Genomic DNA, 17,871 nt, shown 5'->3' with positions numbered 1-17,871 from the left:
TCTTTGAATTTATATTTGAAAGAGACAAGCTGTCAATCAAGTACTCGTATGGAGAGTGAGGGATTCCAAATGAGTCCACACTGAAAATTGGGCTCAAAATAACACTTATGGTTTTAAATAAAAAAAAAACCATGTTAAATGTATTCTGATAGAATGCAAAGATGAAAGATAATACTGCTGATCTTTTCCCCTCACTCCATGAGCCTACTTTTCAATTGGGTGACTACATTAATTTAAAATGCAGCATGTGCAGGCAGTTGAAAAAAAAGTTTTTATTAGTGTATAGGTTTCTAAATCATTATATAGCACTCCTAGCCAATCATCAGCTTTGCATTCTGACATCACAAGACACTGACAATACACAGAGAGATTTCCAGAATATATGGTCTCCATTGTTTTGTTTCCATGGTGATCCTCATGGAATTCAAAGATTCAGTAAAGCAGCATTTTAGCTTTGCTTTCCCAAGCTCACGCTTCAGTCTTTCAAAAATTATTTCAACATTAAATATTGAGGTGAGCTCTGGTCAACGATTCACAGCTGACCAAATGGATCCCAAAATACTTCACGCCGTGAGAAACCATTCAAATGGCGAGATAAATGCAAGGATCATTTTTCTGCAGAGATTGCATTTATTTAATTCTTATTTAAATTATTTTTCTGTCCATACAAATAGCTTGTCTTGCCACCAGAGGGATAAAAATTCAGCAGCAAAAATCAAAAGCTCTCCTGTTACTGAGGGAAGTGCTTTTTCACTTAGTAATTAATAACGCGAGTAAGGGCAGTACTCCAAGCAGAAATGGCTCACAGTTGATTGGTGATAATGTTAAATATTCTTCCATTTAAATCATTATTGGCAATTGAAAGTGCAAACCTTCGGCACAAGTATGATAAAACGGATCCAAGGATGAAAAGGATCAAGAACAATGGGGTTGATAGTACTTTACCAACTACACACCAATGCCTGCTTCCCTGCCACTGCAATAATCCTTTGCTTCATGAACACTTGATGAACAGAAATACAAAGACTATGCTCCAAGCTGCAAACCATTAGTTAGCCACAGAAAAGATGGCCACAATACATTTAAAAGTGCCTGCAGAATTCTGGAAAAAGATCTGTGGACAGATGAGACCAAGAGTGATGGCAAGAGTGAAGTGTGGAGGCATAAAGTAACTGCCCATGATCCAAAGCATGCCATCTTTGACATGGTGTTTGTATCTTGCAGTGTAGCCTCTGTATTTCTGTTCATGACATTTTCTGTGGACAATAATTATTGGCAGATTGATACCTACCTCCTGAAGAGTGGTTCTGATCTGTCGGAAACATGTTTGGGGATTTTTCTTCATTTTGATATAAATTCTTCTGTCATCAGCAGTGAAGGAATACCAGTCCCTTGGTGATTACTGAGCTCAACACTACGCTCTTTCCACTTAATGATGTTTCAAACTGTTGATTTTGGTAATTCTAAGGTTTGGGTGATGTCTCTTACTATTTTGTTCTTGTTTATCAGCCTCATAATGGCTTCTTTGACTTTCATTGGCACAACCCTGGTCCTCGTGTTGAAAAATGGCGACTGCAGACTCCGAATGTCATCAAAAGCTTAGAAGCAAGCCCAGCTGTCTTGTACCTGCACCAATGAAGCAATTAAACATACCTGAGGACTCACAAAAAACTGTGAAGCCAAATGTCCCAAATATTACGGTGCCCTGAAATGAGGGCCCTATGTATAAAAAGTGCACTAATTTCTACATGGTCAAACCAAAATGTTTACTGGAATAAAATCTGGAATGTGTAGTGATAGAGTGCTAGTGACACCTCTGACCACTGGAGGGAGTCACAAATGAGTTGGTTGCAGCTTGGGTTGGATTCAAGATGGATGCCTCCACACGGTGTGAGTTCTTTACCTAATAAACTATTCTGAGGTTTTTCAGTTGGTTGTTTTTCCAGACTCTTTTGTGTAGTCTTCCAAAGGCGCTATTTGCCTTGGCGAGTCTGTTGTCTATCTCATTGTCGATCCTTGCATCTGATGGAATGGTGCAGCCTCACAAAGATAAGCGTATACAGAGCCGTTGTCATACCCACACTCCTGTTCGGCTCCGAATCATGGGTCCTCTACCGGCACCACCTACGGCTCCTAGAACGCTTCCACCAGCGTTGTCTCCGCTCCATCCTCAACATCCATTGGAGCGCTTACACCCCTAACGTCGAAGTACTCGAGATGGCAGAGGTCGACAGCATCGAGTCCACGCTGCTGAAGATCCAGCTGCGCTGGATGGGTCACATTTCCAGAATGGAGGACCATCGCCTTCCCAAGATTGTGTTATATGGCGAGCTCTCCACTGGCCACCGTGACAGAGGTGCACCAAAGAAAATGTACAAGGACTGCCTAAAGAAATCTCTTGGTGCCTGCCACATTGACCACCGCCAGTGGGCTGATAACGCCTCAAACCGTGCATCTTGGCGCCTCACAGTTTGGCGGGCAGCAACCTCCTTTGAAGAAGACCGCAGAGCCCACCTCACTGACAAAAGGCAAAGGAGGAAAAACCCAACACCCAACCCCAACCAACCAATTTTCCCTTGCAACCGCTGCAATCGTGTCTGCCTGTCCCGCATCGGACTTGTCAGCCACAAACGAGCCTGCAGCTGACGTGGACTTTTTACCCCCTCCATAAATCTTCGTCCGCGAAGCCAAGCCAAAGAAAAAAAAGAAACTATTCTGATAGTTGTTTTAAAAGAACCCAAGTTTATTAATTGCTTAAAAGAAACATAACATGGTACCAGGAGTGTGCAGAATGTGTATCATTCATTATCAGCAGAGAAATGGAAAGTGTAGTTAATTGGGCTAGAAATGTCAACCACGGGTAGAGGTTGTTCAAACAAAGATTTATGCTGTACCTGAAATGATAGTAAACCTGATGCATGGAAGATTGTACTGCTACTTACTGTGGTGGGACCTCAAGCACTAGAGATTTTCAATATATTTCTTTTTGTCAAGTCAGAGGACCAGGGCAAGTTCAACAAGGTTATCGAGATAGTTGATGAACACTGTTCACCAAAGAAAAATGAAAGAGAGGGACGTGTTTAGTGTGTGAACACAGCTGCAGGGAGAGAGTTTTGATACTATTTTAATGGATTTGAAATTAAAAATAAGTACATGCAATTTTGGATCGCTGCAAGATTCAATGATCTGTAATCAAATTGTGTTTGGGATTATTGATTAAGAAAAGAGAGAGAGGTTGCTGTGAGAGACAGAGGAGCTGTAAAGATATGCCATGCCAGTGAATTAGCTCTGCAGCATGCGAAAAAATTTGGTGAGAATGTAAAAGCCAGTGAAAGCGAAGGCATATCTGTTGCTACAGTGTGTGTCCACAAACATGAACAAAAAATGAGATATAGGAAATAACAAAATGATAGAGAGGCATTCAATTGCATATGATGTGACACTCAACATATTCCAAACAATGCCCAGCCTATGGAAAAGTCTGTAATAAGTGCAAAGGGAAAAATCACCATGCAAATAATGTTTTTCCAAATAGAAACAAAACAGAAGTGATCTGTGAGTGCAACGTCAGGGCAATGAAGATAAAGCCAAACATCCATACAAATCTTGTACAGTTCAAAGCCTACAATGGACAGAGCATTGAAACAAAAGGTACATGTAAACTCAAGGTGAAAGTTAAAGATAATGAGCACCCCCTCAGGTTTGCAGTAGTCCCAGATGGACATGAATCACTGCTTGGTGACAAAGCATGTAAAAACTTAAGCCAAGTCAAGAGGATATGCACACCAAGGAAAACTATTGTATTATCTGGAGCATTGTCCAGGGCAATATTGCAGAGTGAAGCACACAATAAGAGTTCCACAGAGACAGATATGAATCTCCACATGAACTGATCACTGAATCTCTTCCCACATCTGATATGAAATCCAAGCAGATCACAGCTGAACAGAAAAGGACACAGTTCTACAGAAGGTCATCAAGAATCTGAATGAAGGATGGCCGTGAGGTAAATGTCAACTATACTAGAACATCAGAGCTGAGCTGTGTGTTGTCAATGGGCTTCTACTCAGACAGAGCAGAATTGTCCTTCCTCAATCACTGCAGCAAGAGATGTTGAAAAGGGTGCATGAGGGGCACCTTGGAATGAAAAAATGTAATAGGGCCAGAACTGCTGTTCATTGGTCAAGGATAAATGCTGACATTGACAGGATGGTTTCCAGCTGTGAGAGCTGTTTGAAACATCACACAAAGCAGGCAAAGGAACCAGTGATCATATCTGATTTACCAGCAGAACGATGGCAGAAAGTCGGAACTGATCTGTTCCACATTGATGGAAAGAATTACTTGCTGGTTATTGAATATCTATCAAACTATCCAGAGATGGTGCTGCTTCCTAACATGTCTGCTGCATGTGTGATCAAATATATGAAATTGATCTTTGCAAGACATGGAAGCCCTCAAATTGTCTATAGTGACATTGGACCATGTTACAGTTGTAGTGAATTCCTGAACTTTGCATAATAGTATGATTTTCAACATGTGACTTCAAGTCCTCTGCATCCACAGTCAAATGGTAAAGCAGAGAATGTTGTTCACATAATTAAACATTTGCTTAAGAAATCACTAGACTGTGGCTCAGATCTGTATCTACATGTATTGAGTTACAAAGTTTTACCACTTGAACCTGGCACATCACCCACTGAGGTTCTGACGGGATGTAGACTATGCACCACAATTTCCTACTCTGCAGACCCAAACAAGAACAGAGATGTTGAATATGATGAATGGAAACAAAAGCGTCTGCAATGGAGACAAAAAGCAAACTATGACAAGTCAGCAAGATGCTTAGGGCCACTGGCTCAACATGACACAGTGAAACTCAGAGATTCCAACACTTGGACAAAAACAATCCAAGACCCTACACTGTCAGAGGATGACCAAGTACTGAGGAGGAATTGAAAGAGCCTGCTGAAAATGCAAGAGATGCTACAAGGACAGACAAATGCGAAAGATCCAGCCTGCACAGCAACAGAGGAAACATCACCAGTGCTAGTCAGTAGTGAACCAGTGGAGCCAAAACAAGCACCTGTGTTAAGAAGATCCGCACGTGTTATCAAAGCACCTGACAGAATCTCTTAAAAAAAGGAACTACACATTTAAAAGTTTTTGCTGCTGATGTTTGTGTTGAACTGTAAATTAAAGTGAACATTGTATTAGTTCTTCATGTTGTTAGATTAAACATCTCAAGGAAAGGGGATGAGGTGATAGAGTGCTAGCGGTACTCCTGACCTACTAGAGGGAATTGGAGATGAATTGGTTGCAGTTTGGGTTGGATTCAAGATGGATGCCTCCACATCCACCTAATAAAGAATAGTTGTTTTAAAATAACCCTTTTTTTGCTTACAAGAAACATTGCAGAATGTGCACTTTAATTATATGTGAATTTTTTTATTACAAATTTAAATCTGTGGATCACAGGGGGAAATAACATTATGGGAGACACTGTAAGAGCTCAGCCAGTTCAGAATCAACTACAGATTCAGAAGCAAATAGATAGGAATTTGAAAAATCAGTGCATTATGTATAATTGTAGTTTCTGAAAATGAGGAAAAAATTATTCAAAAATAATTCTCAGTTTTCAGGAAGTCCCTTTATATTCTAACCAACACCTCTGATTTGCTATGAATCACTGACAAGGCACCAAAAAGAAACCCAATTCAGCTTGACAAAAAATACACATTAAAGTTTGATTCGTCACAGTCACCAGGTTTCTGTTGTAGGACTATCATCAAAATACTGGTTTAGACAGGGATTTACCCAGTACAGAAAATAAATGCAGATCATTTATCCAGTGAGCTGTTTTATGTATATATAGGTAAGGATTTCAGGCCCTCAAATTATACTTTAGTTGCATGTGAAAGCCACTTTCATCTTGAGGATTCACCTGAATCATATGAATGGCACAGATACTGATATACACTGGCAGATTGAATGCGACAGTATAATGCTCTAGGGTGGTACCCAATATGCTAGTGCTTTTCTGCTTGATTTTTTTCTCAGTTCATGACCAAAAGTTATTGTCAATATGGCATTGAAACCCCATTACAATAAAGCATCTTTTACTGCTAATCTTGGTTCTGCTTCTAAAGAGTTATTTCAATGAAAGTTAAGAATTCTGGTTTAGGAATAACTAAAGTTGTCTCATTAATTAGAGTTATTTCAACTCAGTAAGCCAAATAATATAGGTTGAAAGGTATTGGTGAAGTAACGAATAGACAACTTATTTTTGTGTTTAAATGGAGTCTAACAATGCCTTGAGAATACGGACATGAGAATACGGACATACCTTCTACATTTTATTATGTAATCTGCTGTAATAGTCAGTAAATCATTTCCAAGGGCATCTCAGTCTGAGCCATTGTCTCTATTTAACAGTTGTACCATCATAGGTGTGTACATTTCAAAATCAGGGTAATCCTCAATATTCATTACAAGCTGCAAAGCCATGTCAAACCGATAGGAAGACATCTGCAACTAATGATGTGATGCGAAGTAATTTTAGGTAATTAAGTAAGAAGCAGAATGCTCAATAGTAAACGACGGCTAAGTGTGACGTTTCCAAGGTGTATATGTTTTAAAGAAGTGCACCCCCATTATTAATGTTGGTAAAACATGAAAATCTGCAGACACTGGGGTTGAAGTAAAAACACAAAATGCTGGAGAATCTCAACAGTGTCCTTTGTACAACAAAGGTAAAAATACATAACTAACGTTTCAGGCTTGAGCCCTTCACATTACCCATTAATTGTTTTCTCATACTTGACACTGTTACTTAAATTATATACTTAAAGGTGTGTGAAAGTTATTCAGTGAAATACTTCTTGATGATCAGAGAATCCCATTAATACATTAGTCAAACAAGAGGTGAAGAAGAGATGTGAATTAGTTATGCATCAACATGACAATCGTTGAACCTGTATGTTGCACTTAACATTGGTCAGATCTCAATGGCTCCAGCTTCTTGTCTGGAATTGCTGCCTGCACTGCCTGCACACATACACAAATGCCCACACACACACACACACACACACACACACACACACACACACACACACACACACACACACACACACAAACACACACACACACACAAACACACGCACACACACAGGCATGAGCTCATATTGGCAAATCATGCTTCTGGCCCTTTTTATTTTTGCATCAGGGTGACAGAGAGCTGAGGTTTGACCTCTCAGTTACCCCTGACAGGATTTGACAAGAGGCAAAGCTGGGGTGGGGTACTATTTTATGTCAATGCAGTCAATAAACATTTTTGGTATTCTGGAGACATGGAGACATGGAAAAGCTGTTCAAAACTGAAGGAAACAACTAAACCATTTTTTTGGGGGTAAGTTTTTTTAAATAGCATGCAAGAGCCGTGAGATACAAACATTAATTCCAATTGTTGCTGCCAGGCTTTGGCTCAAGGCCAGCAGGCCAAGTGCGGTTAATTTCTACAGACAATAAAATTAAAAGGGCATTGTTCAAGTGGATTTGCCCTTCCCTGTCCTTTCGTAAGTGGCACAGAGAGGAAGACCTATTCTGTGTTGCTGACTGGAAGGAGCTAATTAAGCATGCTGTTACCTTTATGAATCACTTGTTCTACACATCGTCATAGTTCAGAATAGGAGGTGCAAAGATCTTCCCCTTACATCCTTCTGGATAAAAGCTTAATGAATAAACTCCACCCAGTCCAATAATGTTTCAAAGTTGTTCATATAGTCATCACTCTGGTGTTACCAAAATCCAGCACTGTATTCAGCAAATTGGTGTTGGTGTAAAGGTGTTAACCATTGCTCATTTTTCTATTTCTGTGGATTTATCAGAGCTATTAGATTAAATACAATGTGATTACTGCTTTACCCAAACCCATGAGACTGCATGATTTATGTGGAGTTCTCAGTCACTCCTGCACTCTCCTGTTGTTTTTAGAGCTGGCTTGTCACTTAATGATGCTGGTGGAGCTCAAATTAGTCGCTTGATGTGACCCCACCGGTCCGCCTTGCATCCCTGCATCTTTAGCAGTTTTTAGTTGTGTTCTCACGCCACGGCCCCGTTGCCCCGTTGATGTACAAAGTCTTGCACTCGGGGATTCACGTAGTGCGCACCTATTACTCATTCATGACAATAGCCAATCGAGTAAGATGTAGAACACAATTCCACCAGAAAAGACCTATAATGTGCAGGTCAGGAGGTTATCGCTGAGGGGCCAGCACCATCCCTCACCCTCGCTTATCAAGTGCTTTACAGCCTGTGTTGATGCAGTAACTTCCAAAGCTGAGGGCTGCAGATTCCTCACCAGATTACTGTATGGCTTGTTTAATAACATTGACTCTCAAATGTAGCATCTGTACCTGGCAGATGGCAAATGCCAAGCAATACGTGAAAAATCTATAATTGGCGTAATCTATCCATATCAGTACCCTGTATGCAAGCAAAGCAGTGATATATGGTCATGTGGTTTCCCAGTTTAGCAGTAAAATCATAGCAAAATCTATTATCATGGATCTACTGAAATACTTGGTGGGTACTCTAGTTTGATTTCTGGAATAAACAGAGTACAACACATCCTTTCCATAAATACTTATTTTGGAATAAACGATTCACTGAGTTCAGCAATTACATTTGTTTTAACCCTTACCTTTCTGAATAAAAGTAATCCCCGCTGCCTCACAGTTGCCGCATGAATAGGATGTGTGGATTAGAGCCAGTTTGTCCATTGTTGTTACTTTTGAACAATAATTGCACTTAGCAGCATTATTGCCTAGATATTCAGCAATTCAATTAGCGCATTAGTTTCATGTGGTGTTATTTAATAGAAATCATCTCTCTCTACTTAGCTGCATTGATGCATAATGGATTTAGATGCTGATATTCTTCATTAAGGTATATTGAATGCTTTTTAGACTGAAAATATGTCCAAACTCCACTTAGAACTTTGCATATTGCAATATTATTAAAGCAGTTTGTTTACTTGGGCTGACAGCAGGTTTCTTATCTGCAGAATGTTTTCCAAGGGCTCCATCGCTGTTCTCACTGATGTCACACTGGGGAAAAATATTTCTGAAACATTACCACTGAATTCAGCATGTAAGAGACTGAACAGCTATATAATCATTAGTCAAAGCTATAGCCAAAAACCTTAAACAAAGGAAAACAAACCACATCCTCTGAAGGCACATCAGGCTACCAGAGAAAAAGGAATCACCAGCAAGGATGCCTGAGAATGCTCGAAATATTGCTCATCCCGACTTTAAACAACACACAAAGGAATAAGATGTCACCTAATGTCCTCTGCAACAAAACAGCGATGTCTCTTTAAAATGCGAAGTGGAGGGAGTGGAGGAGGAAGGGGAAGATAGAGAAAGGAAGAAGGGAAGGAGAGATGGGAGCAGGGCCATAGTTCATCAATAAATCTCATTTCTGTCACGATTCCTTCTGCCCGCTCCACCCTTTAATTACCAGTTCTCTTTTGTAGCTTGCAGTATGGAACAGTCATGCGATGAAGATAAAAGAGCTGTAAACACGAGCCTGATACTTAACCGCAACATTTCAAAGGTTATGTTTCAAGCCACATGCCATTTCCTGAACTGCAATTTTGGATGTGTAAAGGTCCTTTATTTATTGTATTCCATTTTGTAAAAATCTTCAAAGATTTGTAATGACCCACTTAAAATGTATCAATTTTTTTTTTGTCACCTCTCTGAGAGAATTTGAAGAAATCACTGCTAAATTTTTGTTACACAGATGAGCTTATAAAGTCCCAATAAATTTGTGTTTTAAATAAGAATGTTGTTCTCTGCTATGGTTTTTTGATTATAAATCTGATTAAAAAGCTATTTCAGTTCGTGAGTTTGGCTCTGGGATATTTTAGATCATAGCATTAAGGCAGGCAAAAAACATCAATGGAAAATGAAAGTTCTGGATTAATTCAGTGGATTTAAACTATGAATTCTACAGATTCTACATGAACAACTAACTGGTGCATGTGTACTGATTCATGTGATGCAAGATTATTTAATAGGAAGAAAATGCTTTACTGATGTATGGTTTTCCCCTGTGATCTATTACAGCACGATCTATGTGTCACAGATGTGGAGATCCATCAGAATATTGGAAGGAATGTCTTCACTAGGCTATTATGGAGTGGGTATACTCTGTCTTAGATGTTTAACATAATAACAGAAATTTTTTCAGGCTATAGATCTTAGTTGTCAGTTGTTCATTGAAGTTATTGGGTGTGGAATGCAGAAACATCAGCCGTGGAACTTTGAGCTGAGAAAAAATCTCAGGACTCAGTTGGATAACTATGATGGTCCATGGACAGATTTAGGAAATGTAATCCTGGAGCAGCAATCAATAACGGAGAAGGATCACAGTGCGAAGAGTGACAGTGATGATGTGGCATTTTACAAGTAACGTCCTTTATTTTCAATATAAGACATCAGTAGCATTAGTCTTGCTGAATGTAGAATTTGATAACATGAGCTGGCAAAGGAAAAAAAGACAGAATTCTCCTGTGGACCTAAAATAAGCATTGACTTATTCCTTGCAAAAGACTGAACTTCATGCATGGAGAAATGACATCTTTCTTTTCTCCTTTCTATAAGGCAGGCAACAAACCTCATTAAAAGTGCAAATGCCCTCCTGGTCCAGCAAAATCATTGCAATGGCATGATCTCCCTTATGGATGAGTGGGGGAACTCCGGTGGAGGCTTGGCTTGGGCAGACAGTTACAGAGGTACAGATAGTCAGTTGGCCAGGCAGTCGAAAAGCAGACTACCCTGATGTAACATTTCAGAGAAGAAACTTTCTCTCCATAGGGTGCCCTACCTCTAGCTTCAACTTTCTCCATGGCATCAGTGACCAGAGATGCAGAGATCCACAGCCTATCAAGTTAATTCCAAAGGATCAAGCAGGCCATTGGAATCTCCTTTATAATTGAAGCACCAGTAACCATGACTTTGATAATAGTTCCAAAGCAGGTCTGGCCAAGCAGAATTTAGCTGAAGCTGAAGGGTCAGCTACTCACTTTTAAATCTGCCTCAATTTATAACTGTCAGAAGTATTTGTCCTGGATGGATCAGCTTCACACAATTATCCAAGGTCAAATGAAGGATAAGTCTGAGGTGCTGGCTCTAAGTCACAGGTGAGCTATGTGGGAGATGGCACTTGGGAGAGTGGTCATAAATGTTCTGACCCTGCACACCATGTGACTTCTCAGGACCAGGCAGACAATGGCCCAATAATCTGCTGGCCCTCAGACCACACTACCGCAATTCTGTTACTGGGTGTCAGCTCTCTGTGAAAATTGAATAAATATATCAAAAATATGGGATTGTGAGATACATATCAATGGAAGTAAAAATAATTCCCATGTTTGGAATAATAATTCCCCATTCACATAGTGGATAGCACAACACTGTTACAGAACCAGCGACCTGGGTTTGAGTCGGTAAGAAATTTATACATTCTCCTCATATCTGCTTGGTGCTTCATTTTCCTCCAAATTGCAAAGATATACAGAGTTGGTAGGTTAATTGGTCACATGGGTGTATTTTGGTGTTGCTGACACGGGGGCTGGAAGAGTCCATTGCCATGCTGTACCTCAAAATTTAAAAATATTTTTCCACTTCCCTGCTCCTCCATTCTGATCATCAAAGATGACATCCTACTATTCCCCACTCATGTAGAGCTCATATGTGGTGTCACTTCACCCTAGAAAATGCCAATGAGAGCAACAATCTATCAATGGATGGGATCTCATCAGCCATTTAGGACCATAGTCCATCCCAGTGTTCTTGAAGGGGTTCAATCTGTTTGCAGGACACAAGCCAGAGGACTGGATTAGGATGAGGCTACATGGAAGCAGTACGACTTTGCTTGCCTCTGTCTGCTCCCCATGCTCCTCATTTTCTTTTGAGAGCTTGGAGTTGGATGTCATCTGTGATAAGCCAATGAATGTGCCAATGTTGTGCATCTGCATCAGCCTATAAGAGGGATGGAAAAGAAAGGAGTACGAAAGTTGTTTCCACAGGTAGGTGTGACGAGAACTATGGGACATACCTTCAAGGTTCGTGGGAGTAGATTTCGGATGGAGATAAGGAGGAACTGTTTTCTTTTCCCGCAGTGGTGAACCTGTGTAATAGAGGCTATCTCATAAAAGCTAAGATACAGTTTGAGGTTATGGGGAAACCCTCGGTGGAAGTGAGTTTGTGGCCAGATCAGCCATAATCTTATTGATGGAGCAGATGCCTACTCCTGATCCAATATCTTATACATTAATGTAGTCATGAAACTATCTGAATCATTGTCCTCATCAGAATGTTCTTGAGATGTATGTTTCCCCAGCAAGATTCTCTGTACTTTGTGTCAGACTGCAGCCTGCTGGTTGCACGTGTATCTTCACGTGACAGGCATCCAACTGACCTCATCAGTTTATCCCTGATGTTGCCAGTCTCTTATGCAGTGCTGTGGCATATCAGACAGAAAATACTCTTCACCATGATTATCAACCCTCTCCTCCACATCTGTCTCTTCCTACCCCTCCCACTACTTGTTTTCTTCTTCAAAAGTAGAGGAAGCAGGTGCTCTCTCCGATTGAGAAAGCAAAAGATAGTTGCACTTGTGGGATCTGTACCAAACATTTTTAGGATAATGCCACCATGAAGTTAGTGATGAGGGTGTATATTGTCAATCAAAGCAAAGTGGATACAACAATCACAATAAAACTTGGATTGTGAGCAGGCCTGACAGAGGAAGAAAAAGGTGATGTGAAGCCTGCAGATAGACATAGATGTTAAAGGGTTGTGCATGGTTAAAAATACTGTTGTCATGTATAACTGTTTCCATGTGAGGAATATTGTAGGAACAGTAGACGAGCTTAGAATGTGGATTGAGCATGTGGAATTATAGTAGGGTGTAAATTTGGTTGCAGGAGGGCAGGTCTGGCAACTCAATGATGCAGGATTTCATTGTTCCAGATGTGATAGAGAGGGAAGGAAGAAAGGGGAAGGAGTGGCATTGCTCGACAGGGAAAATATTACAGATGTGCTCGGACATGACAGGCAAGTGGGCTTGTCTACAAAGGCTATGAGGGTGCAACTGAGGAACGGGAAAGGTATGACCACACTCATGGGGATCTATTATAGACCATCCAATCGTCACCGAGAATTGGAGGAGCAAATCTGGAGAGAGGTAGCAGACAGCTGCAGGAAACATGAATTTACGATAGTAGGTGATTGTAACTTACTGCATATTGATTGGGACTCCCATACTGTAAAAGGGCTGGATGGCTTGGAGTTTTTCAAATGTGGTCAGGAAAGTTTTCTTACTCAATATATAGAGGTACCAATTTGACAGAGTGAAATACTGGTTCTCCTATTAAGGAACAAAGCAGGACAGGTGACAGAAATATGTGTAGGGTAACGCTTTGGATCTAGTGATCAAAATCCCATCCGTTTCGTTAATAATGGAGAATGACAGATCTGGAGCTCAGGTTGAGGTTCTAAATTGGAGAAAGGCCGATTTTGAGGAAATGAGAAATGATCTAGCAAGCGTGGATTGGGATAAGTTGTTGACTGTCAAGGATGTGTTCGATAATTGGAAGATTTTCAAAAGCAAAATTTAGAGTACAGAGTTTGTATGTTCCCATCAGAATTAAAGGTAAAGATAAGAGGAATGAGGAACCTTGGTTTTCAAGGGATATTGGGGATCCAGTTAAGAAAAAGAGAGAGGTTTATAGCAGGTATAAGCAACAAGCAGCAGAGGTAATTGTGGAATATAATAAATGCAAAAAAAAACCAAGAATCAAATCATGAGGCCTAAAGTAAGTCGTGGAGTTGCTTTGGCAGATAAGGTGAAGAGAAGGGCCCCTAGAGGTATATTAAGAGCAAAAGGGTAGCAGACAGCTGCAGGAAACAAAAGATTGTGATAGTAGGAGATTTTCACTGGGACTCCCATACTGTAAAAGGGATGGATGGCTTGGAGTTTCAGAAAAGTTGCCTAAATCAATGATTACTTCAACCACGGTGTCTACAGAATTTTGTGATATAAATAAATATATAGAGGTACCAACTAGAGAGAGTGCAATACTGGATTTTATATTGGGGAACAATACAGGATAGAAGACAAAAGTATGTGTAGGGGAACATTTTGGGTCCTGTGATCATAATTCCATTAGTTTCAAGTTAATTATGGAGAAGAACAGGTCTGGGCTGCGGGTTGAGATTCTAGTTGGAGGAAGGCCAATTTTGAGGAAATGAGAAAGGATCTAAAATGAGTGGATTAGGATGGATTGTTTTCGGGCAAGGATGTGTGAGGTGAGTGGAGGACCTTCAAAGGTGATATTTTGAGATTATAGAGTTTGTATGTTCCAGTGAGGATCAAAGCCAAAGTTAGAATGCTTTGGGAACCTTGGTTTTCGAGGGATATATGGGATCTGGTTCAGAAGAATGAAGAGGTGTCTAACAGGTATAGGCAACAAGGAGCAAATGAGGAGTATAGAAAATGCAAGAAAAATCTCAAGAAAGAAATCAGGAAGGCTAGAAGAGAACATGGGGTTGCTTTGGAAGATAATGTAGAGGTAAACCCAAATGATTTCTACAAGTATATTAAGAGTAAAAGGATAGTAAGGGACAAAATTGGTCCCCTAGAAGATCAGAGAGGTTGTCTATGTGTGGAGCTTCATGAGTTGGGGAGATAAATAGATTTTTGCATCAGTATTTACTCAGAAAGCTGACATAGTGTATAAGGAAGGAAAGGAAACAAGCAGTAGTGGCATGGAACATGTAGAGATTAAAGAGGAGGAGGTGCTTGCTGCCTTACAGCGAACAAAGGTAGATAAACACCCACCGCCCCCCCCCCCGGGCCTGGCACGATATTCCATCAGACCTTGAGGGAGGCTAGTGTAGAAATTGCAGGGATATATTTTAAATGTCCTTAGCCATGGGTGAGGTGCCAGAGGATTTGAGATGAGTTCATGTTGTTGCGTTGTTTAAAAAAAGGCTATGAAACTAAACCAGAAAACAAATAGACATTATACGGAGGGTCCATTAACTACCCCCAGTAGCACAGGTGTCACTATAACAACAATCTCATGTTTTGTTTGCCTTGTGATATTCCATCAACCCCAAGAACTGATCGATATCAGACCTGTACCAGCATGAAGATTGGCATTTCAAGTTTGATATTTTTCTCCCTCTGGAGAAAAGTCTGTAAATCATGGAGCAAAATCAAATTGCTGGAGGAACTCAGTGGGCCGTGCAGAATGTTCTAAAATTATGTATTTAAATTAGGCTGGAGATCATTGATTGCAGACAAGATGCTCTTCTGCAATTCCTATCCCAAATTAGTGGCAGTGTTAACACTTCAGAACAAATGGATTTTGCCCAGTCAAAATAGACACAGACATTTCAAACAGCCTCAGCATTCACAACCATAAGCCACAAAATTCCCAAAAATATTCAGATTCAAATACAAATGAATTCAAATTTAAAAGAGGGAAACAAAATAAACATTTAGATTATTTTTCCTAGCAGAGCTAGTGAGGAACAGGGATAGGTAGGATCAACAAGGCTGAGGCGGTTGGGCAACAGGTGTTAGATGGGGAGGGGGAGCAACAGACAGAGGTAGGTAGGATCAGCAAGGCTGAGGTAGTTGGGCGTCAGGAGTTAGATGGGCAGGGGGAGCGATAGACAGGGATAGATAGGATCATCAAGGCCGAGGAGGTTGGGCGACAGATGTTAGATGGGGAGGGGGAGCAACAGATGGAGATAGGTAGGATCAGCAAGGCTGGGGTGGTTGGGTGTCAGGAGTTAGATGGGGAGGGGGAGCGATAGACAGGGATAGATAGGATCAGCAAGGCCAAGGAGGTTGGGCGACAGGTGTTAGATGGGGAGGGGGAGCAACAGATGGGGCTAGGTTGGATCAGCAAGGCTGAGGCAGTTGGGTGCCATGAGTAAAATGGGAGAGGGGGTAACAGATGGGGCTGAGGAGGTAGTATCAGTAAGGCTGAGGTGGTTAGGAGTTAGATGAGAGGGGAGAGATAGATAGCCAGAGCTAGAATCAGTGAGGCGGGCGGGTGTCCTGTCAGGCTTGGGAGTTAGATATTGGACTTACTTGGGCAGCACTGCAATGGGGACAGGATCAGCAGTTGGGTCAGTGGGCAACAAGCACAAGGTGAAAGGTAAGGATCAGCTTTGGGCTCAGGAGTTCAATAATGAGAGGTGAGGTGAGGACAGTGGCACCTCTCCCCCCTCCTTTTCAAGTGGGGTCCAGGGCACATGCCCTGACTGCCATCCTAGATACATCTATGCTTTAGGGTGCAAGGGGAAAGGATTAATGAAAACATTAGGGGGAACTTCTTCAGTCAGAGAATGGTGGGAGTATGGAACAAGCTGGTAAATCCAGGCTTACTCTTAAGTTATAAGAATGAATTGGATAGATACATGGATGGGAGAGATCTGGAGGGTTATTGACTGGGTGCAGCTAGATGGGACCAGCAGAATTATATTTTGACACTGTTACATCACAGACCCAGCAGCAACACAAATTCACCAAGACAGTCTTATTGTTTCTCTTTTAAAACAATATATTCATTAATAACTTCTTTCTTTGGCTTGGCTTCGCGGACGAAGATTTATGGAGGGGTAAATGTCCACGTCAGCTGCAGGCTCGTTTGTGGCTGACAAGTCCGATGCGGGACAGGCAGACACGGTTGCAATGGTTGCAGGGGAAAATTGGTTGGTTGGGGTTGGGTGTTGGGTTTTTCCTCCTTTGTCTTTTGTCTGTGAGGTGGGCTCTGTGGTCTTCTTCAAAGGAGGTTGCTGCCCGCCGAACTGTGAGGCGCCAAGATGCACGGCTTGAGGCGATATCACCCGACTGGGGGTGGTCAATGTGGCAGGCACCTAGAGATTTCTTTAGGCAGTCCTTGTACCTCTTCTTTGGTGCACCTCTGACACGATGGACAGGGGAGAGCTCGCCATATAACATGATCTTGGGGAGGCGATGGTCCTCCATTCTGGAGACGTGACCTACCCAGTGCAGTTGGATCTTCAACAGCGTGGATTCGATGGTGTCGGCCTCAGCCATCTCGAGTACTTCGATGTTAGGGATGAAGTCGCTCCAATGAATGTTGAGGATGGAGCGGAGATAACACTGGTGAAAAAGTTCTAGGAGCCGTAGGTGATGTCGGTAGAGGACCCATGATTCGGAGCCGAACAGGAGTGTGGGCATGACAACGGCTCTGTATACGCTTACCTTTGTGAGGTTTTTCAGTTGGTTGTTTTTCCAGACTCTTTTGTGTAGTCTTCCAAAGGCGCTATTTGCTTGGTGAGTCTATTTTCTATCTCGTTGTCGATCCTTGCATCCAATGAAATGGTGCAGCCGAGATAGGTAAACTGGTTGACCGTTTTGAGTTTTGTGTGCCCGATGGAGATGTGGGGGGGCTGGTAGTCATGGTGGGGAGCTGGCTGATGGAGGACCTCAGTTTTCTTCAGGCTGACTTCCAGGCCAAACATTTTGGCAGTTTCCGCAAAACAGGATGTCAAGCGCTGAAGAGCTGGCTCTGAATGGGCAACTAAAGCGGCATAATCTGCAAAGAGTAGTTCACGGACAAGTTGTTCTTGTGTCTTGGTGTGAGCTTGCAGGCGCCTCAGATTGAAGAGACTGCCATCCGTGCGGTACCGGATGAAAACAGCGTCTTCATTGTTGAGGTCTTTCATGGCTTGGTTCAGCATCATGCTGAAGAAGATTGAAAAGAGGGTTGGTGCGAGAATGCTGCCTTGCTTCACGCCATTGTTTATGGAGAAG

General features: G+C 41.6%; 1 long non-coding RNA gene across 1 annotated transcript; it reads left to right on the top strand.

Moving 5' to 3' along the window:
- Positions 1-424: 424 nt before the first annotated feature.
- On the top strand, positions 425-1,929 carry LOC138739874 (uncharacterized). The gene is made up of 2 exons (XR_011342508.1): positions 425-513; positions 1,510-1,929. It is a non-coding gene; the product is annotated as an uncharacterized lncRNA (long non-coding RNA).
- Positions 1,930-17,871: the final 15,942 nt, after the last annotated feature.

The sequence above is a fragment of the Narcine bancroftii genome, chromosome 7 (assembly GCF_036971445.1).
Source record: "Narcine bancroftii isolate sNarBan1 chromosome 7, sNarBan1.hap1, whole genome shotgun sequence".
Lineage (NCBI taxonomy): Eukaryota > Metazoa > Chordata > Chondrichthyes > Torpediniformes > Narcinidae > Narcine > Narcine bancroftii.
This window is presented reverse-complemented; position numbering and strand designations above follow the sequence as displayed.